At 37.5% G+C, this 22,029-nt stretch overlaps 1 long non-coding RNA gene across 1 annotated transcript; it reads right to left on the bottom strand.

The window, feature by feature from the left end:
* On the bottom strand, nucleotides 11,457-12,163 carry LOC107628326. The gene is made up of 3 exons (XR_001617711.2): nucleotides 12,012-12,163; nucleotides 11,854-11,918; nucleotides 11,457-11,558 (listed from the first exon to the last, which is right to left on the bottom strand). It is a non-coding gene; the product is annotated as an uncharacterized LOC107628326 (long non-coding RNA).

Below are 22,029 nucleotides of genomic sequence, written 5' to 3'. Positions count from 1 at the left end.
GCTGGTGTGCTCTGCGCACAATTTGACCCATGCGTCCATGTCTATGACGCGTGCGCATCATCTGCCACAAGGAAAATCCACGCGTACGCGTCAAGCACGCGCACGCATGGATAGGGAAATCAGCGTAAATAGCATGTTGGACAGAAAGTTGTGCTGCCCCCACGCTAGAACTGTGCTAGAGGCACAAGGTCATCCACGCGTACGCGTCCTGGACGCGTGCGCGTCTTTTTGCTTCCAAGACCACCCACGGGTACCCGTGGGCGACGCGTACGCGTCGCATGGCGAATACAATTTTCACGCGCACGCGTGTCACGTCCCGTTTTTCATTCCTTTCTCCTTTCTTCTCTCTTTTCCCCTTCTTTTCTTTATTGCATTTATTTATTTTATGTTACCTTAGTTATCTATGGTTTCTTCTCATGCATTTTTATGTTTGTGTTAGAATTTTATTTGGATACTATTTTATTATCTTGAACCTGTGGAATTATAAGGATTGATTTGACAATTAACATTTAAGTTTGGCTCTCATATACATTTGGACTCATTCTTTTCATTCTTATTCTCATATTGCACTCCACATGTATTTGGGATTATCATTCACAATTGTCATCATAGCAAGTGCTCTTTAGTTTGGCATATTTCTTACTTGATGCTTGAGTTATGCTTCTCATGCCTGTTACTTGCATGTTTTTACCCTCATGCATCTTATTATTCTAAAGTGCCTACATGATCTTAATTGATGTCTTACCTACATGTTGTAGCTACCATGTATTTAAGTCATTATCTTTTCTGTGGCGTTCATTATCACTTGGAATTTTCTCTCTTCCAATCTTAGTTATCTATATTTCACACTCTTGTTTTTTTTCCTTCCTTAGGCATGGGTACCAAGAAAGGAAAAGAGAAGAACACTGACAAGACACTAGCAAGAAGAGGAACCAAGAGACCTCCAGAAGGCGCCTCCATCTACAAGCGTCAGTTGGAGCAACCCGTCCACTTCCACATCTTAGCATGCACCGAGGACGGTGCAATCATTAAGTGTGGGGAGGTCGATATCGATCTCCGTGGGTTAGTTACTTTCTTTTCAACACCAATGTTTAGTTTTCATTGTTACTGAGTTGTTGCATTGCATAGTAGATTGCATGTGTAGTTAATTGCTTGCATGTATGTACTACTTGGTTGAAGTAATATTTTCTTTTTCAAAAAACTAATTTGAAATAATATAGCATTTCACTAATTTGAATTAAAATTTTGTTAAACTTGTTTGAAGAAATTTAATTTGGAACATGGTTTTAGAGCTCGAACACACAAAAACTTGTGAGATTTTGAGCCTATTCGATTGGTTGCATCATATCAACCAATGTTTTATTTTTTTTTTTGTGTTGTTCTCTCTAAAATTGTGATCTTTGTCTTGCTTAATTCTATATTTCCATTATTTGATGTATGGATGCACTTATATGATTGAGGCCTTGTTTCACAAAGCTTACATACCCATATGGCCTTAACCCTTCATTATCCTTTGCAAACCAATTTTGAGCCTATTTCATCCCTTTTGTTCTCTATTTTAGCACATCACTAACTCTAAGCAGAAAATAATAATGTCCTTAATTTGAATCCTTGGTTAGCTTAGATTAGTGAGAGTATTCATAATTTAAGTGTGGGAAAAGCGGGGTTGGAAACGTTTGGTTTAGAATTGAGTATGTTAGACTTTTCTGTGAAAATGTGAAAAAAATGTTGAGCGTATATATTCTTGCACTTAATACTTTAATCATATGCATTGAAAAAAAAATGAAAAGAATAAAAAATAGAAAAAAGAAAAGAAAAAGAGCAAACAATAAAAAAGGGGACAAAATATCCCAAAGTAAATAGTGAAAGCAATACATATGAGTTGTACTAAAACTGGGATGCATGAATATGTGGCAAAACATAGTTAATGGGTAGTTAGGCTTTATATTATGATTAAATGGATTGTCCTAAGTTAGGTGAGAAGTTTAGGTTAATTAAGGATTCAGATTTTAATCCACTTGACCAAATACAATCCTACTTTGACCTTGACCCCATTACAACCCTGAAAAGACCTCTTGATTTGTGTATTTATGTATTAAATTTCTATTAATTGTTAGATGAAGAGAAATTCTTAGAAAGCAAGCTTAGTAGAGAATTGAGAGAATCGAACCTTAAACACCTGAGCGATTAGAGTGTATACACTTTCGGTGAGGGTTCGATGCTCGACTCTTTGTCCTCGGCTTTCATGAGCTGTCTTCTTCTTGCAAGTCTATTTGTCATTTATTTTTATGATTTAAATTAGTGAATTCCAGTTCATATTTGTTCTTAAAAGATTTATTTACTTTTAACCAAGTAAGTAAAAGCATTTTGCATTTAGTTGCATTCATATAGTTAGTTTGCATTTCATAAATTCTACCAGTCCTCTTCACTCTCTTATAGTTTCTCTTGAGCTTAGTGATAAACCCCTTTGTAGGGTTTATCTTGTGTTAAATTTAGAGAATTTTGATAACCTTTCCTTACATTTATTCAATGAAATAGCATGGTTTTGTGATTGTCTCCGTACTTGTGCTTAGATGTGAAAATATGCTTGTTAGACCTTTAATTTGATAATTTTGATTCACCTTTGAGTCCCACTAGATGCCTTGATGTGTTTGCTAGTGATTTCAGGTTGAAAAGGGGCCAAGAAGGGATCAAAGGAGTGAAAGGAAAGCATACAAAGTGGAGAAATCATGAAAAGCCAAAGATTTGAAAAAGCACGTGGGCACGCGCGCGCACTGTATGCATCCGCGCGCACTGTATGCATCCGCACGTGATTCCTTTAGTCAAACACGTGCCTGGCGATTTTGGGGGGTTTTCAACCCCATTTGGAGCTAAATTTTTGGAGGAAAAAGGTTAAAAAGGCCAAGGAATGAGGGGGAAGGCATATGAGAGATGGATAGACACACATTAGGCTAGTTTTTAGTTAGTTTTAGAGAGAGAAGCTCTCATTTCTCTCTAGAATTAGGATTAGGATTATGTTTAGTTCTTAGATCTAGGTTTTAATTCACGCTTCCTTCTACTTCTTCTTAATTCTTTGTTGTTGCATTTATGATTCTTCTATTGTTTGTTATACCTTCTTCTACTTTGTTTGTAGATCTACTTTTGTTTATTCTATTTTCTTCTAATGCAATTTGAGGTAATTCATGTAGATCTTGTTTTCTTAGATTGTTATTGTTGATTTCTTACGTTCACTTGTTGTTAGATTCTATTTTTGTTATCAATTTACTATGTTTCCCTATGTGCCTTCCAAGTGTTTGATGAAATGCTTGGTTGGATTTTAGTGTAGATTTTGTTTCTCTTGGCCTAGGTGGAGTAATTAGTGATGCTTGAGTTATCTAATTCCTTTGTTGATTGATAATTAGAAGTTTCTAATTGATTTGAATACCACTAAAGCTAGTCTTTCCCTTGGGAGTTGGCTAGGACTTGTGCAATCAAGTTAATTTATCCACTTGACTTTCCTCCATGGTTAGAGGTTAACTAAGTGGTAGCAATGGATAATTTGTGGTCACAATTGAGGAGGATAGCTAGGATAGGACTTCTAGTTCTCATACCTTGTCAATAGCTTTATTAGTTGTTAGTTTATTTTCATTGCCATTTATATTTTCATGTCTTTCATCCCAAAAACCCCAAAACATAACTCATAACCAATAACAAGGACACTTCATTGCAATTCCTAGGGAGAACGACGCGAGGTTTGAATACTTCGGTTTATAAATTTAGGGGTTTGTTACTTGTGACAAACAATCTTTTGTATGAAAGGATTATTGTTTGGTTTAGAAACTATACTTTACAACGAGACTTCATTTGTGAATTATAAACCAGACAAAAGTCCTATTCATCAAAATGGTGCCATTGCCGGGGAATTACAATGGTGTTGTGTTATTGGTTATTGTATATATGTAAATATTGTGAATAGCTTTATTTTTGGATTGCTTGTTAGTTTTTGCTAGTTTTAGGATTTTGTTTCATTATTTCTTATTAGCTTTTGTTCTTATTTTCTCTTTCCACCATGAATTCTCACTTTGGCTATGAGTTTGGTTCTAATTATGTTGTAGAAATGGTGGACTTCAATAATAATATGCATCAAGGATGGAACACTCTAAGATGGGAGGAGCCTCAAGGAATTGATCACTCCTATTGGCAACAACCTCCGGATACTTATAGGTATAATTCACATCCTAGTGCATGTCAATTTAATGGCTATGGTGATTCTTTGTGTGATAATCAAGCACCACCACCGTATGCTTGTGGACCTTATCCTCAACATGACTATCAACCATGCTCACAAGCCCATCTTTACCAAGCACCCTCTTATGACCCATATCCACCATATGACCAATCACCCATGCCACATCATTATGACCATTATGTGCAAGAACCTTTGGAACCACCACAACCTTATCATAACCACTATGAAGAACCACCTTCTCAATATAAGCCCTTTCTCCAAAATGATGAACCTTCCTACCCACCCTAAGTCCCAATAGATGATTCTCTTATCTTGCTACTTCAAGGCCAAGCGGATATGCAAAGGAACACTCTAGAGTTTGTGACTAATTTGACCAAGGTAGTGCACACCTTAGCCTACCAATGCTTGAACACTCAAGGAGTTTCCGTGGCCACATATGAAAAACCAAAAGAAGAGAAAAGTATAAAGAAAAGATTGGAAAATTCGATGAGAAAGAAGGAAGAGTCAAGCTTTGTATTGGAACAATTGGAGAAACTTAGGATCATTGAAGAAAAGGAAGAAGTGGTTGAAGATCTAGGAGATGCAGAATCACCATGGACATTGATAAACCACAATTTTACGGTTTATCTTGTGTTCAATTGAGTGGATTTTATCAATCTTTCATACACTTATTCATATGATTTGCATGAGTTTACGTTTTCCTTCCTGATTTTGTGCTATGATTGAAAACATGCTTCTTTGGCCTTTAAAATTTCTATGCTTAATCCTCTCTTATTACCATTCAATGCCTTGATATGTGTGTTAAGTGTTTTCAGAGATTACAGGGCAGGAATGGCTCAGAGGATGGAAAGGAAGCATGCAAAACTAGAAGGAATACAAGAAACTGAAGGAACTGCTAAAGTTGTCCAGCCTGACCTCCTGGTACTAAATCGACCATAACTTGAGCTACAGATGTCCAAATGAGGCGGTTCCAGTTGCATTGGAAAGCTAACGTTCGGAACTTCGATTTGATATATAATTTGCCATAGTGGCCGTACAGCTAGGCAACGCGAACGCGTGCTTCACGCGGATGCGTCGCAGTGACAAAAATCAGCGTGGCAGATTTTGCCCCCAGCGATTTCTAGGCTGTTTCTGGCCCAGTTTTCGGCTCAGAAAACACATATTAGAGACTATAAAGCAGGGAATCCATTCATCCATGGGATGACTTGGATATTCACATAATTTTAGGTTTTAGATGTAGTTTTCTAGAGAGAGAGGCTCTCTCCTCTCCCTTAGGTTTTAGGATTAGGATTCCTTTTATTTTATGATTACTACTGCAATGCCAGGTTAGGGTCATATGGGGGTGAATGGTGGAAAGGGGCTTGTGAGTTTGGTGGTTCAAAGGTATGTTGGGGAGATGGTTCATAAGCATATGGTGGGGCTTGTTGGTAATTACAAGGGTGTCCACCATATCCATATCCTTATCAAGAAGAACCACCTCCGTATTATGCGCCCTCTCTCCCATCAAATGAACCCTCCTGTCCAACCCAACCTCCATTGGATAACAACACACTCATCTCTAATATCATTGGTCTCACCTCTACACTCCAAAATCTTATATCCCGCATGGACCAACCCTCTACCTCCAATATTCAACCCTCAAGCTTCAGTGCGCTTCCTTTTCAACCACATAATAATATTCCTATCCCATCACCACCCTCTATGAAAGAGCACCCACATCCATCAATTCAAGAGCAAGATGATCCCAGTTATGCTATTGATATGGAACAAGAAAAAAGGGATCACCTTCGCGAATTCATGCTTCATAAAAAGCTAGAGGAGGCCCTACAGGTGGAGGTAGTAGAGACCCTTGAATTCGAAGGAGTGGTTGAAGAATTAGTGAAGGAAGAAAACAAGGAGGAGCTGGATTTTGTACTTGAAGATGAAGGAATAGTTGAAAGGAGTTGTCATGGAAAGGAAATCATCAAGGATAAGTACGATTTTATACTAAAACAACTGGACAAAGCAGTAATTATTAAAGAAGAAGAAGAAGAAGTGGTTGAAGACCTAGGAGATGCAGAACCTCCATCGGAAAGTCCAATCATAGAACCTCCTTCCAAGACGTTTGAATTTGATGTTGAAGAGGGTGTACAACCTCCAAGGCATGTCATGGCTAAAGACTTTGAAGATGTTGATCAAGAGATGGAGATTAAAGAAGAAGAAGCACAACCTCCCATGCCCTTGGTAAGCCATGAAGAAGAGTTTGAATTGGAAGAAAGCTACCAAGAGGAAGGGGTTAAAGCTGAAGAAGCTCGCAAAGAGGAGGAAGTTGCCAAAGGAGAGCACAAGGGAATGGAGCTTGAAATCACCTTGCCAAAGCTGTTGGAGACCTCCCCCCCCAAAGCCATTACCATCCAATACAACATTCAAGTGGATAAAATTCTTATCCTTGACCTTTACTTTCCCACTTGAATATGGTTTACTTGAGACAGATGGTTAGCTTAGAGCTCTTTATGGTATTAAGAGTAAAAGGGAGATGGGTAGTGGTTGGCAACACCATCCTAGGTTCGTTATGGTTGGAAGCTCAAGGCCTGATTGCAAGGGTTGGCATAATTCTCAATTAATTGGGTCTAGGAGGATGTTTGGGTGCCTAAATGAGAATTCTAAGGCTGAACCACCTGAATGGAATCATCATGATCCACTTGAAGATAGGTGTAGAAACAAGATTTGGGATCCGAGAATATATGAGTATCAAATTTGGGAGCTCAAAGCTTGTGAAGAACTCCATCAAAGCTTGAGAAATTTACTTAATATTGATAGAGCTTATTGGAAGTCCAAGCATTGGTGGAAGTTTCAAGACGAGTTAAAGCACAAGCCACCATGACAAGGAGCTCACCAAATGTCTAACTTAAGGACTTTAACTAAAAGTGCTAGGTGGGAGACAACCCACCATGGTATGCTCGTTCTCTTTCAGTCTTAGTTTTATTTTAAATTGTTGATTGCTTATTTTTATTTTATTTTATTTTTATTAGTGTTCATTCATAATTCTTGCATATTCATCTGCATTTGCATTTGCATTCTGCATAATAAAAAAAAAATTGCACGCGACGCGCAAGCGTCCCTGATGCGTACGCGTCATATGTGCATTCATGAAAAGGAAGAAAGAAGCAGAGAGTCACGCGAAAGCGCGGCTGGAGGCATGCCTTAGGCACAAGCATGCCCACGCGATCGCGTCACCCACGCGATCGCGTTGTTCTAAAAAAGAGCCTCCCACGCGACAGCGTCACCCACGCGAACGCGTGGCCCTGCAAAATCGACGTAAAGAGGTGTATGGTAGAGAGTTATGATGGAACTGGGCTGGACTGATGCTGGAAGCACCAGCCCCATCACGCGACCGCGTCATTTTCAAAATATGGCCATTCACGCGACCGCGTCATCCACGCATACGCGTCACATGGTTAATGCAGTTTTCACGTGCACGCGTGCCCTGCGCGCGCGCATCGCGCCCCGTTTCTAAATTCTTACCTTTTTCTTCTATCTTTTCTCCTTCTTTCTTCTTCCTTTCTTACTTTCTTCTTCTTCATCTCTTTAACTTCTCATCCTTCTTCACGTTCACTCTAATTTACTTAATTTATTTGCATACTTTCATTCATTGCATTTTAATTTTGTGCATATTTTTATTTTCTTATCTAAATTTATTATTTTTCCATTGGTGTTAAATTTTCTTTTTCAACTGTTGTCTCTTTTCTGGTATTAATTTGGTACTTAGTGACTTGTTTTCCACTGTTGGGTAATATTATTTAAGTCAATATTGATCTTTTCTGATACTTGTATTCCATTTGCATTGACATAAATTTATATTTTCTTGCATTACCCACACTCTCTTCCCCTTTATTGTAAATTTTTGCACTCTTGATTTGCCATTTGCTTCTACTGTTTTTTCACATGCATGTTGTAGCTACTATGTAATTGAGACCCTTATTATTTGGCATTAACACCCATATATTATTTATTTTCTATCTTTGTTTCTAGGTTACTTTTCTTCTTTTTCTCTTCTTTCAGGATGGCCACCGAAAAAGGAATGGAAAAGAACTTCTATATGGAGCGACAGACAAGTCCACCTGCATAATCTTTGGAGAAAAGCATCAGTTGAAGCAGCCCGTCCACCTGCACATCTTAGCATGCACCGAGGACAGTGCAATCTTTAAGTGTGGGGAGGTCAATACTAATCTCCATGGGTTAGTTATTTTCTTCTCAACACCAATGTTTTATTTTCCTTGTTTGTTCATTGTTGCATTTGCATGTTTGATTGCATATTTGTTTGATTTTGTGCATATTTTACCACTTGGTTAAAGTATTATTTTCTTTTTCAAGAAACTTTTTTTAACATTTCACTAATTTGATTTAAAATTTTTGATAAACTTGTCTGAAGAAATATTATTTTGGAACATGGTTTAGAGCTCGAACACACAAAACTAGTAAGATTTTGAGCCTATTTGATTGGTTGCATCTTATCAACCAATATTTTATTTTTCGTGTGTGTTTTTCTCTCTAAAATTGTGATCTTTGTCTTGCTTAATTCTATATTTTCATTATTTGATGTATGCATGCACTTATATGATTGAGGCCCTTGTTTCCCTAAGCTTACATACCCATATGGCCTTACCCTTCATTATCCCTTGCAAACCAATGTTGAGCCTATTATACCCCTTTGTTCTTTACTTTAACTCATCACTAACTCTAAGCAAAAAACAATAATGTCCTTAATTTGAATCCTTGGTTAGCTTAGACTAGTGAGAGTGCTCATGAATTAAGTGTGGGGAAGTTGGATTTGGAAACATCACTACAAGAAAAATACCCATTCAGGTACACTTGAAAAGTGTAGCCAAAAGTAAAAAAAAATGATGCCTTAGGCTACGGCTACGCTTTTTGGGCTACGGCTACGCTTTTTGGGGTGATTCCTATTCGGCCGTTGCCTATTCTCAAAGGCTACGCTTTTCTGCACCAAAGGCTACGCTTTTGGCGTTTGAGAATAGGCTACGCTTTTCAAGTGATGCTGTCTAGGACCAAAGGCTACGCTTTTCAGCTTTCATTTTTCCAGAATAGGCTACGCTTTTTAACGCTACTACATCACTTGTAAAGCGTAGCAACATTGTATACCATAGCTACTTTTTATAAGCGTAGCCTTAGATCCCTCTTTTTTTTTTGTATACTATAGCTACTGTATATAAGTGTAGCCTTAGGTCTCGTTTTTTTTTTTTGTATACTATAGCTACTATATATAAGTGTAGCCTTAGGTCTCACTTTTTTTTGTATATATATATAATATTCTACTAATTATTAATACAACATAATATTTAATAATATAATTGCAGTTCTTTAAATATCTTGTTCAACGGAAGATCGTATTTGGGAGATTTTTGGTTCTTTATCTGCCTCAAATCTTGTTCTGTAGGTTCTGGCAACTATAAAAGAAAAAAATCAAAATTATATAACACTTACTAAACCCCTTAAGGCTTAAATTTGAAAGCATACATAGCACAAAAATGGAAAAAAATAAAATTCACAAACAAAATCAGAAACTAGGTAAAGAAGTGTATATCATACCAATTCAATGTGACCCTGAGGGAAATAGAAAACTCTGTCTTGAACACAAGGAACATCCATTAATGGCCTTGCACAGCCTCCATAGCTCTTTAAACAAATCATCACTAGCCCCATATGCCACAAAACAAAACACAAACATGTTGGAAACTTTGCATGGTTTTTTTCAGACCAAAAGTTGGAAACTTTTTTCTCTCATTTTTGCATTAAGCTCTTCCTTAGTAACCTCCATGTTCACAAGGCAAAAAGGGTCATTCACTTCATATTGAAAAATTAAAGGAAAACATTAAAAATGAAGGGTCCCAACAACATTAGTCAATTGCTAAAAGAACACAGACATTACTCTTTTTCAGCTCAACACTCACATTAACCAAACATGGTAACAACAAAACCACATGAAAATAAATAAATAAGTGGGAGATATTGAGCAGAGGAAGAGATATTATTAGATCTATTAAGACTTAAAAGAGTCAACTATCTAAGGTAAAGAGTCAACCATAGTCTCTTGAAACTCAGCTCCAACATAGCCACTAGAAACATGGAACCAGTTATCCAATAACAAGTAGTTTGCCACAGTACCAGAAATATATAGATAATAATAAGAGACAATCAAGAAGACATGAAAGGAGAGAATGAAGGGCATAGACCTCATTTTGGATCCTGTTGCATAAAGATTCAACCAATTGATTTCTGTCAATCCCATATTAACCACTTCCTGAAGAAGCTCTTCGTCAATCTGCAAAACCATGATATTGGTGGATTTTGTAAGTGAATAAGTGTGAGTATCAAAATTGTTTAAGGTGGAGTTAACGTCAAAAATAAAAACCGGGCAAATTGATAAACATAAGGACACTATTCTATTCTTTATCAGAAGGTAAGATAAAGAACAAATATGTTCCTTTTGCTTCACTCAAATTTTAACTCCAGTTGGCACAGTCTCAGAGAAAGAAAAAACTTTGAAATGCTGAATTCAATGATAGGAATATTTAGGAACATGAAGCTCAATAGTTGACAATAGTTGATAAATTGCCATGAGCCACGAAAATACTGCAGCATATATAATCCACATGCAACAAAAATAATTAACATGAAATCAGTAAACTACTCTAGACAAATGAATAATAGTCCCCATTAGTACTTGATTTTTTTTTATTAGAACATTACCATTTACCACTACAAAGTAAACTGCTGATTAAGAAAGCAACAATCATTCACATACAGATCCAAGAATCAAGCAGCTGACTGGTCAATAAATATATTATGTAGCCTAACTTATTTGAGAATAAACATACTCAATGGAAAGGTTTCTGCCATTTAATCACCAAATACAGCTAAAATCAATATCTAACTATTCTAACCCTTACCTCTTTGTTGATCAAATACACAAGACTTGTCCCTGTTTTTCTCTTGAGCCTAAACCTTAACCGTTCCAAGAACCAGAATTTTGGTTACATTTTACAAGGCCATTCGACCAAATTAAACACAGAGGAGAGAAAATCACTCACCTCTCTTTGCTTGTGGTGGTAGTTCTGTTAAAAGAAATTGAATAAACTGGAAAAAATGGAACAAGAGAATTATCAGAATTTTGAATTAGAGGAGAAAAGAAAGAAGATGAATTCGCTGTCCTCACCTAGCAAAGAAACTTGAAGAACAGTTGGGTGAGTGGAACGCAGCTTCCTCTTAAGCTTCAGTCAGCTCCCTCCTGACTTTGAACGAGGTTTACTTGCACTTGCTAGCGGGTTATCACCTATAATTAGCAATTTAGCACATCAGTAAAGCTCATAAAACCACACAAGCAACATTGTCAAAATACAATTTTGTATAATTGATTTTAGGTATAATTAATTCTAACATAACTGGTTTTTATGTCTGCTACTTCCTCTCAATGTAATTCTAACACAGTAAAAATTTTCATTTCGATCCAAATTGATTCTAGAGACAAGAATTTGATTCTAGTTGAGAAAAATCAAACATAGATTAAAAAGGAGGTTCCAATTTCTAAACATGTAAGTATAGCCAATCAGATAAGAGGAAGTTCTAACTTTTGCAATCCATTATCCATATATGCATCCAAAGATGATATCACCCGAGGAAGTTGCTCTAAAATCTACAATTTGAAAAGCAAAACAACCAGCATTACACACACTAGAAACTTATTTTTGCAGTCATCCACTACCCTGCATCAGATAAAAGTGTGCACCTGCTCTGTATTCTTCATAGTAGAAACCTTTGCCATAAGGTTCTTGAGAAGCTTAGTGAGTTTGGCCTACAAGTGATCGAATCACAGTAATAACAAGTTAACTATAATAATTAAAAAAGAAAACTCAAGTAATAACAACATAAATTAGAGATGTAAGATTCTACTTGAAAGGGTACCAAAAATTTTCAATCAATCCCACGTGAAAGACACAAGATTATGCAAAATCACTATTTTTCAATATGTATATTTATAAACCAATTTGCAGAAACGGGTTTCACATTCTAATGCGAAAGAAACCAAATTTACTCACAGAAATTAATTTTCATGAATTGAAATTTAAAAGACGAAACTGAATCATAGGTAAAATCTGAGAAAGCAAACACAAAGTACTAAAAAAATGACTAAAAGGAATACTCCTATTATTACTAATTAAAAAGGCCCCAAAGTTTGATTTAGTGGCTTTATTAGTTCACTGAAGAATTTTCTTCACTCTTGCACACCAAGAGCCTGGCTGTTCTCAATAAACAGGTAGGTAAATGAGCATTGGATTTTGGAATCGGTAGCAGCAAGTCTTATGAATGAATCTGAGATTTGATATTATAATTTTTAATTATAGTTGATAAGAAGAAAGATGGTTAAAAGTGCCAAAAAAAGCATAAAGCAGAAAGCCAGCAAATCAGAAATCTATGGGAATCTGCAGGCTGTGTTTATAGAAATGGATAGCACTCAAGATATAAGCATAAGCCTTCAAACCTTGTCCCAATTGAAGAATAGCTAAGTTTATATTATTCATCTTGAATTGTGATTTTTCACAGAATCATTCAGTGGCGAAAGAACTAGCTGAATTAAATAAATCATAAACTCACCCAGATTTATGAACTTGAAATAAATAAATCAAATTAGACATAATAAATAAATTAATAATAGTGACAAGCATATGCAAACCCAGATTTTCTTTGCTTGTGGAAAATTGTTAGTAGCATTGCATATAATATAGGTCACTAGAATTGATATGATCCTTTGAAAAATAACTAAGAAAAATCACTATAAGGACACTATTCTATTCTTTATCAGAAGGTTAAACAATGCAGCTTCATTAATAAATAATCTAACAATACTCATTAATCTCTTAAACCACACAGCTTCATCAATTCATAAAACCCCCAAATTAAAACCCATATTTCACAGATTAAAACCCCAAAATTAAAACCCCTAAAATCGGAACCCTAAACCTCTGAAATTTCAGAACCAAATAGAAATCAATACATACATAATCAACATGGAGATGACGATGATGAGAAGCATGGAGATGACGATGGTGAGGGCGGCGCAGCGATGATTTGTGTAGAACGGCGAAGAAGAGCGATGGTCTGTGCAGTGGTGACAATGGCAAAGGTGATGAGCGACGATGGTGAACGGTGAGTGGTGACTGGCGGTGAGTGGTTACTGGGTGGCGACAGTCAACAGCAACGGTAAGAATGGCGAAGGTGAGAGTTGTGCGCGATAGGGTTGGCAAAGGTAAGGGCGGCGTAGCGACGAGATGACGATGGTAAGGGCAGCGCAGCGACGAGGAGGAGGGCGAAGAGAAGCGACGGTGAGTGGTTTGTGAGAGGGTTTCTGTAGCGAGAGTGTTTCTTCGATGGTGAGCTTTGGAGGGTTCTGAAAGGGGATCGAGATGAAGGCTAAGTCTGGGTTTTGGATTTGGAGGGACAAAAATTTCATTAAGTGTGTGAGTTTTGCTTTTGAAAACTGAGGAAAAAAATTTATTAAGTGTCAAATTTTTTGCTCTAGATACATTAGGCATCACTTTTGAAGTGCACCCAAAACTTAATAAATAGGCTACACTTTAAAAGCGTTCCCTTAGATACAAAAAGTGGACCCATAAATATTAACATACGGCTACGCTTTTTAAGTGATTTCTATAATACCTAAGGCTACACTTTTTAAATGATGCCAAAATTGTGTTTCCTTTTCTCTTATAAAAAGGCATCACTGAAAAAAGCGTAGCCTATTCTATGAATAGGCTACGCTTTTTAAATGTAGCTTAAAAAAAGTGTGGCTGAATGGGTATTTTTCTTGTAGTGCATTTGGTTTGAGAATTGAGTATGTTAGAATTTTCTGAAAATGTGAAAGAATGTTGAGAATATGTTCATGCATTCAATACCTTAATCATATGCCTTGAGAAAAGCAAAAGGAAAAAAATGAAAAAAAAGCAAAATAAAGGAAAAAAAAGAGAGCAAATAACAAAAAGGGGACAAAATGTCCCAAAGTAAATGGTGATAGCAATGCATATGTATTGTACTCGAAATTAGGATGCATGAATATGTGGAAAACATGGCTAATGGATAGTTAGATGTGGTATTATGATTACATGGATTGTCTAAAGTTAGGTGGAAAGTTTAAGTTAATTAAGGATTCAAATTTTAGTCCACTTGGCCAAATACAATCCTACTTTGACCCTAATCCCATTACAACCCTTAAAAGACCTCTTGATATGTGTATCTGTGCATTAAATTTATGTTAATTGTTAGATAAAGAGCAAGCCTTAGAAAGCAAGATTAGTAGAGAATTGAGAGAATCGAACCTTAAACACATGAGTGATTAAAGTGCATACACTTCCAGTGAGGGTTCGATGCTCGATTCCTTGTTCCCTGCTTTCATGAGCTATTTTCTTTTGCAAGTTCACTTGTACTTTATTTTGTGATTTGAATTAGTGAAATCCAGCTCATATTTGTTCTTAAAAGATTTGTTTACTTTTAACCAAGTAGGTAGAAACATTCTGCATGTAGTTGCATTCATATAGATAGGTTGCATTTCATGCATTCTACCATTCCTCTTCATTCTTTTATAGCTTCTCTTGAGCTTAGCATGAGGACATGCTAATGTTTAAGTGTGGGGAGATTGATAAACCACTATTTTACGGTTTATCTTATGTTCAATTGAATGGATTTTATCAATCTTTCATACACTTATTCGTATGATTTGCATGAGTTTACGTTTTTCTTCCTGATTTTCTGCTATGATTGAAAACATGCTTCTTTGGCCTTTAAAATTGCTATGTTTTATCCTCTCTTATTACCATTTGATGCCTTGATATGTGTGTTAAGTGTTTTTAGAGATTACAGGGCAGGAATGGCTCAAAGGATGGAAAGGAAGCATGCAAAACTGGAAGGAATACAAGAAACTGAAGGAACTGCTAAAGCTGTTCAGCCTGACCTCCTGGTACTAAATCGACCATAACTTGAGCTACAGAGGTCCAAATAAGGCGGTTCTAGTTGCGTTGGAAAGCTAACGTTCGGGGCTTCCATTTGATATATAATTTGTCATAGTAGCCGTACAGATAGGGGATGCAAACACGTGCTCCACGCGGACACGTCGCAGTGACAAAAATCAGCGTGGTAGATTTCGGCCCCAGTGATTTTTGGGCTGTTTCTGGCCCAGTTTTGGCCCAGAAAACACAGATTAGAGGCTATAAAGTAGGGGAATCCATTCATTCATGGGAGGACTTGGATATTCACATAATTTTAAGTTTTAGATGTAGTTTTCTAGAGAGAGGCTCTATCCTCTCTCTTAGGTTTTAGGATTAGGATTTCTTCTTCTCAATTTCCAAGTTAAATGTTCTTTTAATTTAAGATTCTTATATTCTGCATTTATTCCGTAGTATTTTTCCATTTAAATCTATTATTTGTTTAATTATTTCCAATTGAATTTTAATTACCATGTTCCCTTTTTATTCCCTTTTATGGTTTATGAAATTGGCGTCCATGTCAATGGAGTAGGCTCCCAACTTGATTTTGGAGTTGATTAATATTTGAAGGCCCTTGAGTTGGAATACTCAAGAATTAATTGGTAATTGGAAGTTGTTGGCTAGCATTCTAGTTACTAATGCTAATCCTTCCCAAGGGAGAGGATTAGGACTCGTGAACAGAAGTTGGCTCCCAACTTAATTTTCCTTTATTTAGTAAAGGATAACCAAGTAGAAACAACAACCTATTACTATTAATCTTGAGAAATCCAACAAGGATAGAACTTCCGATTAATCTTCTCCGGGTCAAGCTTTTAATTTAATTACATAAAATCTCTTATTTATTTTTATTGCTTTAATTTATAATTATATCTGTGCCCATTGCCCAAACTCCAAATTCCCCAGAAAACTCATAACCAATTAAAAATCACACTTCCCTGCAATTCCTTGAGAAGACGACCCGAGGTTTAAATACTTCGGTTTATAAATTTTATTGGGTTTTGTTACTTGTGACAACCAAAGTTTTTGTACGAAAGGATTTTTTGCTGGTTTAGAAACTATACTTACAACGCGATAATATTTTTATAAAATTCTTTACTAGCAAGAATCCGATCGTCAGACGTCTCAACTATCCCCGGAGCATATCATGATTGAAGAATATGAAAAGGTTGATCAAGAGATGGACTCAATCATCAATGATTTCTTATAAAAAATTGAACCCTTTCCCATGGGGCGTGAGATTGAAGCCCTTAAAGATAACTCAACACCAAATGATGTTGGTGATCTCATTGAAGACTCTTCCATCAAATGTGAAGTTGATATGGAAGTAGATTTCACACAACCTCCCAAGTTTGATTTGATTGATGATGAGGAGGAATTGAAAGAAGTCAACAAGCATGAAGAAAATGAGAAAAGTTGTCAAGAGGTGAAAATATTCAAGGAAGAGCATAAGGAAGCCGACCTTGCATTGTCTAAGTGTGGAGAGGTTTCCCACCCTAAGCCACCATCCAGCATATCATTCGAGTGGGTACAACTCTTACCTTTAAGCTTCGCTTTCTCACTTGAATATGGCTTGATTGAAACGGATGGACAACTTAGAGCTCTTTGTAGAACTAAGGGTAAGAAGGAGTTGTGTAGTGGTTGAAAGTTTGGAATTAGGTTCATTGATGTCAAATTCTCAAATTATAGGGACTATGATTGGATGAATGCTACTTTACAAGGGTCTAGGAAGAAGGCTTGGTATGCTAGAGAGAATTCTGCTTGTTCTACTTGTCAACCACCCGAGCTGATAATTCATGAAGATCAACAAGAAGACGGGTGCGAAAATAAGATATGGGATCCTGGTTCAAAGCACAAAGACCAACTATGGGAGCTCATATCTTGGGTGGAACTCCATCTAAACTTGGTGAAGATAGTTGGAACTTCTGTCAACCATTTGAAGGGCAAAGATCCTTGGAGATTCAAGGATGAGTACAATCATAAGCCACCATGACAAGAGCCTCCCAAATGTCCAACTTAAGGACTTAAACTTAAAGTGTTAGATGGGAGACACCCCACCATGGAAAACTCATTCCAACCTTTTGCATTTTTGATTAATAAGTGATTTGAGTTACCATTGTAGGTAGTTTTCTTTCCATACAATTAGTTCAATAAATTGGTTGAAGGTTGCTTGTGGGGCAAGTAATCCTTGTTTAATTTGAAAGATTCCCAAAAACCCAAAAAGATTCTTGTTATTTTGTGTTTTGAGTTAATTTTAAGCTGAAGATAGTGTTAAGAGGGTTCTAAGTTGTTTATGCCTTTTCTGAAAAAAAAAGAAGTGTTCAAGGACGCGTACGCACGCTGTGCGCGTGCGCGTCCCTACGTATATGCAGGCCCATACTTTTTCCAGAGAGTTGGGCCAATCTCGCACAAAAGCTGGGCCAATTGCACAACTGCGTGTACGCGTGCGTGCACTACGCGCTTACGCGTCGATGTCGTTATTTTGCATATCCGCACGCCCGCGCACATGCCGCGTGCGCGCCGATTCGCCAAAACCATTTCCAGGCCAATGACCCGAGACTTGTGCCAGTGCTGGGCTGGCATTAAGCGTTTAGCCCAACTTCCATTCACGTAGACGCGCACTGTATGCGTCCGCACCCATACCCATACCCATATCTCTCATTTGTGCGGAGGCGCACTTGCCGCTTCTGCGCAGCTCACCTGTTTTTCCACCCACGCCAATGCGCACTTTGCACTTCCGCGTCATTCACTCCTTTCAACCATCCGCGCAGACGTGCACGGTGCGCAGGCGTGCGGATTTAAAATTTTCAACCCCAAAGGACGCGAGAACACCCTCACTCGCAAAACCCCCTTTTTCCACCCCCTGCGTTCCCTCCTCATCTTCTCCCTCCATAACCACCTATATAGGTTAGGTGGAAAGTTTAAGATAATCAAAGATTCAAATTTCAAGTCCACTTGACCAAATATGCATCCTTACCTTGACCCTAGCCCCATTACAACCTATGAAAAGTCCTCATGATAGTTGTATGCATGCATTGAATAATTGTTGATTGTTAGATGAAAAACAAATCTTGGAAAGCATCATAAGGGGAGAATTGAGAGAATCGACCCTATACACTTGAGCGACTAGAGTGCAAACACTTCCGGTGAGGGTTCGATGCTCAATTCCGTGATTTCCGGCTTTCATAAGCGTTCTTCTTGCAAGTCTACTTGAACTTCATTTTGATATTTGAATTGGTAGGATTCACGAATCATTATATAATCTTGGCTCTACTTGTGCATGTATGTCTTAGAGATTGAGTTACTTTTAACTAAGTAGGTAGAATCATTTTGCATTGAATTGCATTCATATACATAGATGCATTTAGGTTATTTGCATTGAATAAATGTCCATACCCCTTGCTTCATTCTTAGTTTAGCATGAGGACATGCTATGGTTTAAGTGTGAGGAGGTTGATAAATCCCATTTTTAGGGTTTATCTTGTGTTAAATTTAGAGGGTTTTGATAACCTTTCCCCACATTTATTCAATGAAATAGCATGGTTTTCTAAATTCTCCTTTAATTGTGCTTAAGAGTGAATACATGCTTTTTAGGTCTTAAAATAGCTAAATTTAATTCATCTTGATTCCATTAGATGCCTTGATATATTTGTTAAATGATTTCAGATTTAGGAGGCAAAGATTAGATCAAGGGAATGAAGGAAAAGCATGTAAAAATGGAGAACTCATGAAGAAATGAAGGAATCGCAAAATCTGTCAAGCCGACCTCTTCACACTTAATCAACCATAACTTGAGCTACAGAGGTCCAAATGACACAGTTTTAGTTGCGTTGGAAAGCTAACATCCGAGGCTTCAAAATGATATAAGATTTGCCATAGTTGCATTGCGGATAGGGGCACGCATGCGCACGGTACGTGTACACGCCAATGGTGGCACATGGTTCACTTAATTCAACTCGTGGCCAGCGAATTCTAAAGCATTTTGGGCCCCATCCAACTCATTTCTGATTCTATTTAACCCAAGGATTGAAGAGGGATGAGGCATCTAGTTAGTTAGTTGAGTTTTATTTTAGTTTTCTCATGCTTTAGTTAGTTTCTAGAGAGAGAAGCTCTCTCTTCTCTCTAGAATTAGGAGTAGGTTAGATCTAGATTAGGAATTCTTAGATCTAGGTTAATTTCATGCTTTGATTTACTTTTTCTTTTGTAATTCTTCTTCTTCTACCTATCTTCTCTCTAGTTTTGCATTTAATTATTGTAATCCTCTACTTTTATGTTTATGCACTTTTGTTTCTTTTATTTCTCTCTTAATGCAATTTATGATTCATGTTCCTTTATTGTTCATTTGATTTGTTGTTGTTTAATTCCTTGCAATTGAGTAGTGTAGATTTACTTTCCTTGCAATTTTACTATGCTTTTCTTTTATGCCTTCCAAGTGTTTGATAAAATGCATGGTTGGATTTTAGAGTAGAATTTTATGCTCTTGGCTTGGGAAGGTAACTTAGGAACTCTTGAGTTACTAATGTCCAAGTGATTGACGATTGGGAGCCATTGACGCTAGATCTCACTAATTGATTTGGTGTAGAACTAGGACTTATGGACTTGGATTGACATAGCTCATTTGACTTTCCTTTATTAGTTAGAGGATAACTTAATGGGGTTGATCCTTGCCAATTCTCATGTTGTGTTAGTGATTAGGATATAGATCCTTGACCACCAACCTTGGCCAAGACCTTTTTAGTTGTTAGTTTATTTTCATTGCCATTTACATTTCATGTCTCTTATCCCAAAAACCCCAAAACATACTCCATAACCAATAACAAGAACACTTTATTATAATTCCTATGGAGAATGACCCGAGGTTTAAATACTTCGGTTTATAGATTTTAGGGGTTTGTACTTGTGAAAAACAAATTTTTGTAAGAAAGGATTATTGTTGGTTTAGAAACTATACTTGCAACAAGAATTTATTGTGAATTCTAAGCCACACAAAATTCCATTCATCAAAATGGCGGCGTTGCCGGGGAATTTGCTTATGTGTGTGCCTTTCTATTGGTTAGTGTGAATATGTTAATATGTGGATACTTACATTTCTCTCTTGATTGCTTGTTTGTTTGATTGTAGTTAGGATTAGTGTTTGCTTAGATACAAATTGATGTCATGAGCTTCTTATCTCCCTCATTGTATGACGCGTTCACTACCAAATCCGAGCTTAGCACCATTTGATTCGGAAATTGAAAGAACTTTGCTTCATATTAGGCAAGCTCAGAGGCGGTTAGATTTTGAGGAAGGTGAAAAGGTTCTTACCAATTCATCAACCATATCACCGTCATCCAACGAAGGCACTAATTACTCTTCCGTTGATACTACTAATAGTTCTTCTTTTGATCTAGGTGTTGACGATATAGCCGCTCCAAGGAGAGTTACTCTCAAGGAAGCGGGTGCACCGGATTTTGTTCTCCAACCTCTCTATGTACTTCATCCCAACTTGAATGCAAACTTTCAACTCAAGACCACTCTCATCAATCTTCTACCAATGTTCCATGGACTTCCCGCACAAGATCCAATTAGACACCTCAGGGACTTTCATGGTGTGTGCTCAACCACTAGGCGGGAAGGATCTGATGAAGTGGCCATATGGTTGTTTTCCTTGTCCTTCTCTCTTGAGGGAAGGGCCAAGGAGTGGTTTTATACCTTACCTAGTGATGTTGTCTCCGATTGGGACTTGCTTAGGAGAGAATTCCTTAATAAATTCATGCCCGTAGAAATGACGGACAAGCTAAGCAATAAGATCTCTTGTATTGTACAAGGTGAAATGGAAACTTTATATGAATATTGGGAGCGGTTCCGCAAACTTCTTGACTCATGTCCCAACCACATGATTGACACTCAAGTATTACTTAGCTATGTGTGCCAAGGCATGAGGGAGCAAGATAAGAATTTATTAGATACCTCAAGCAACGGTTCTTTGTCAAAGTATAGGACGGCAGAGGAGGCATGGCAACTCATTACCGACTTGGCCGAGTCCACTCAACATGCTAGACGGAGAGTCAACCGCCCAAAGGCTGTGAATGAAGTCTCTTCTAGTGGTAAGACTGCTACCCTTACCAAGACCTTGTGTGAAATGACAAGCCTTCTAAAGCAACTCCAAGTGAATCAACAACAACCTCCATCCCAACAACAACCACCACCTCCTCAAAACCAACAATGTCAATAATTGGTCCCCCAAAAAGTGTGTGGCATTTGGTCATGCTACTCCCACTACACGGATGAGTGTCCAAGTCTCCAAGAAGATAACACTCTAGCGGCTTCCCACAATTTTTATGATCGCTCCTACTATGAACGTGCTAATCAAGGATACCATTCACAAGGGAGCAATTACAACCAAGGGTACCCCCAACAAGGAGGCAACTATAACCAAGGGAGTAACAACTCTAATCAAGGTTGGAGGGATAGCTCTAACCAAGGTTGGCGGGACAATTATCAACAAGGAGGTAGGGACAATGGAGGCAACCAAAGATGGAACAACAACACTCCACAAAACTGATACTCACAAAACCCTCTAACCCAACAACTAAACAAAGGAAGGAACTACCAAACCTACATACCACCTCATAGACAACTACCTCAACCCAACCAATTCCATGCACCACAAATCACATATCCTTCCACTTCTCCAAATCAAGATGACACACTCCGATCCATACTCCAAGGGCAAAAGGAACTCCAAAATACACTCAACTCAAGTCTTAATGGTCTTACTTCCACCCTCCAAGC

This window comes from Arachis ipaensis, chromosome B02 (genome assembly GCF_000816755.2).
Source record: "Arachis ipaensis cultivar K30076 chromosome B02, Araip1.1, whole genome shotgun sequence".
NCBI lineage: Eukaryota > Viridiplantae > Streptophyta > Magnoliopsida > Fabales > Fabaceae > Arachis > Arachis ipaensis.
Note: the sequence above shows the minus strand (reverse complement) of the source record. Positions and strands in the feature narration are given on the sequence as shown.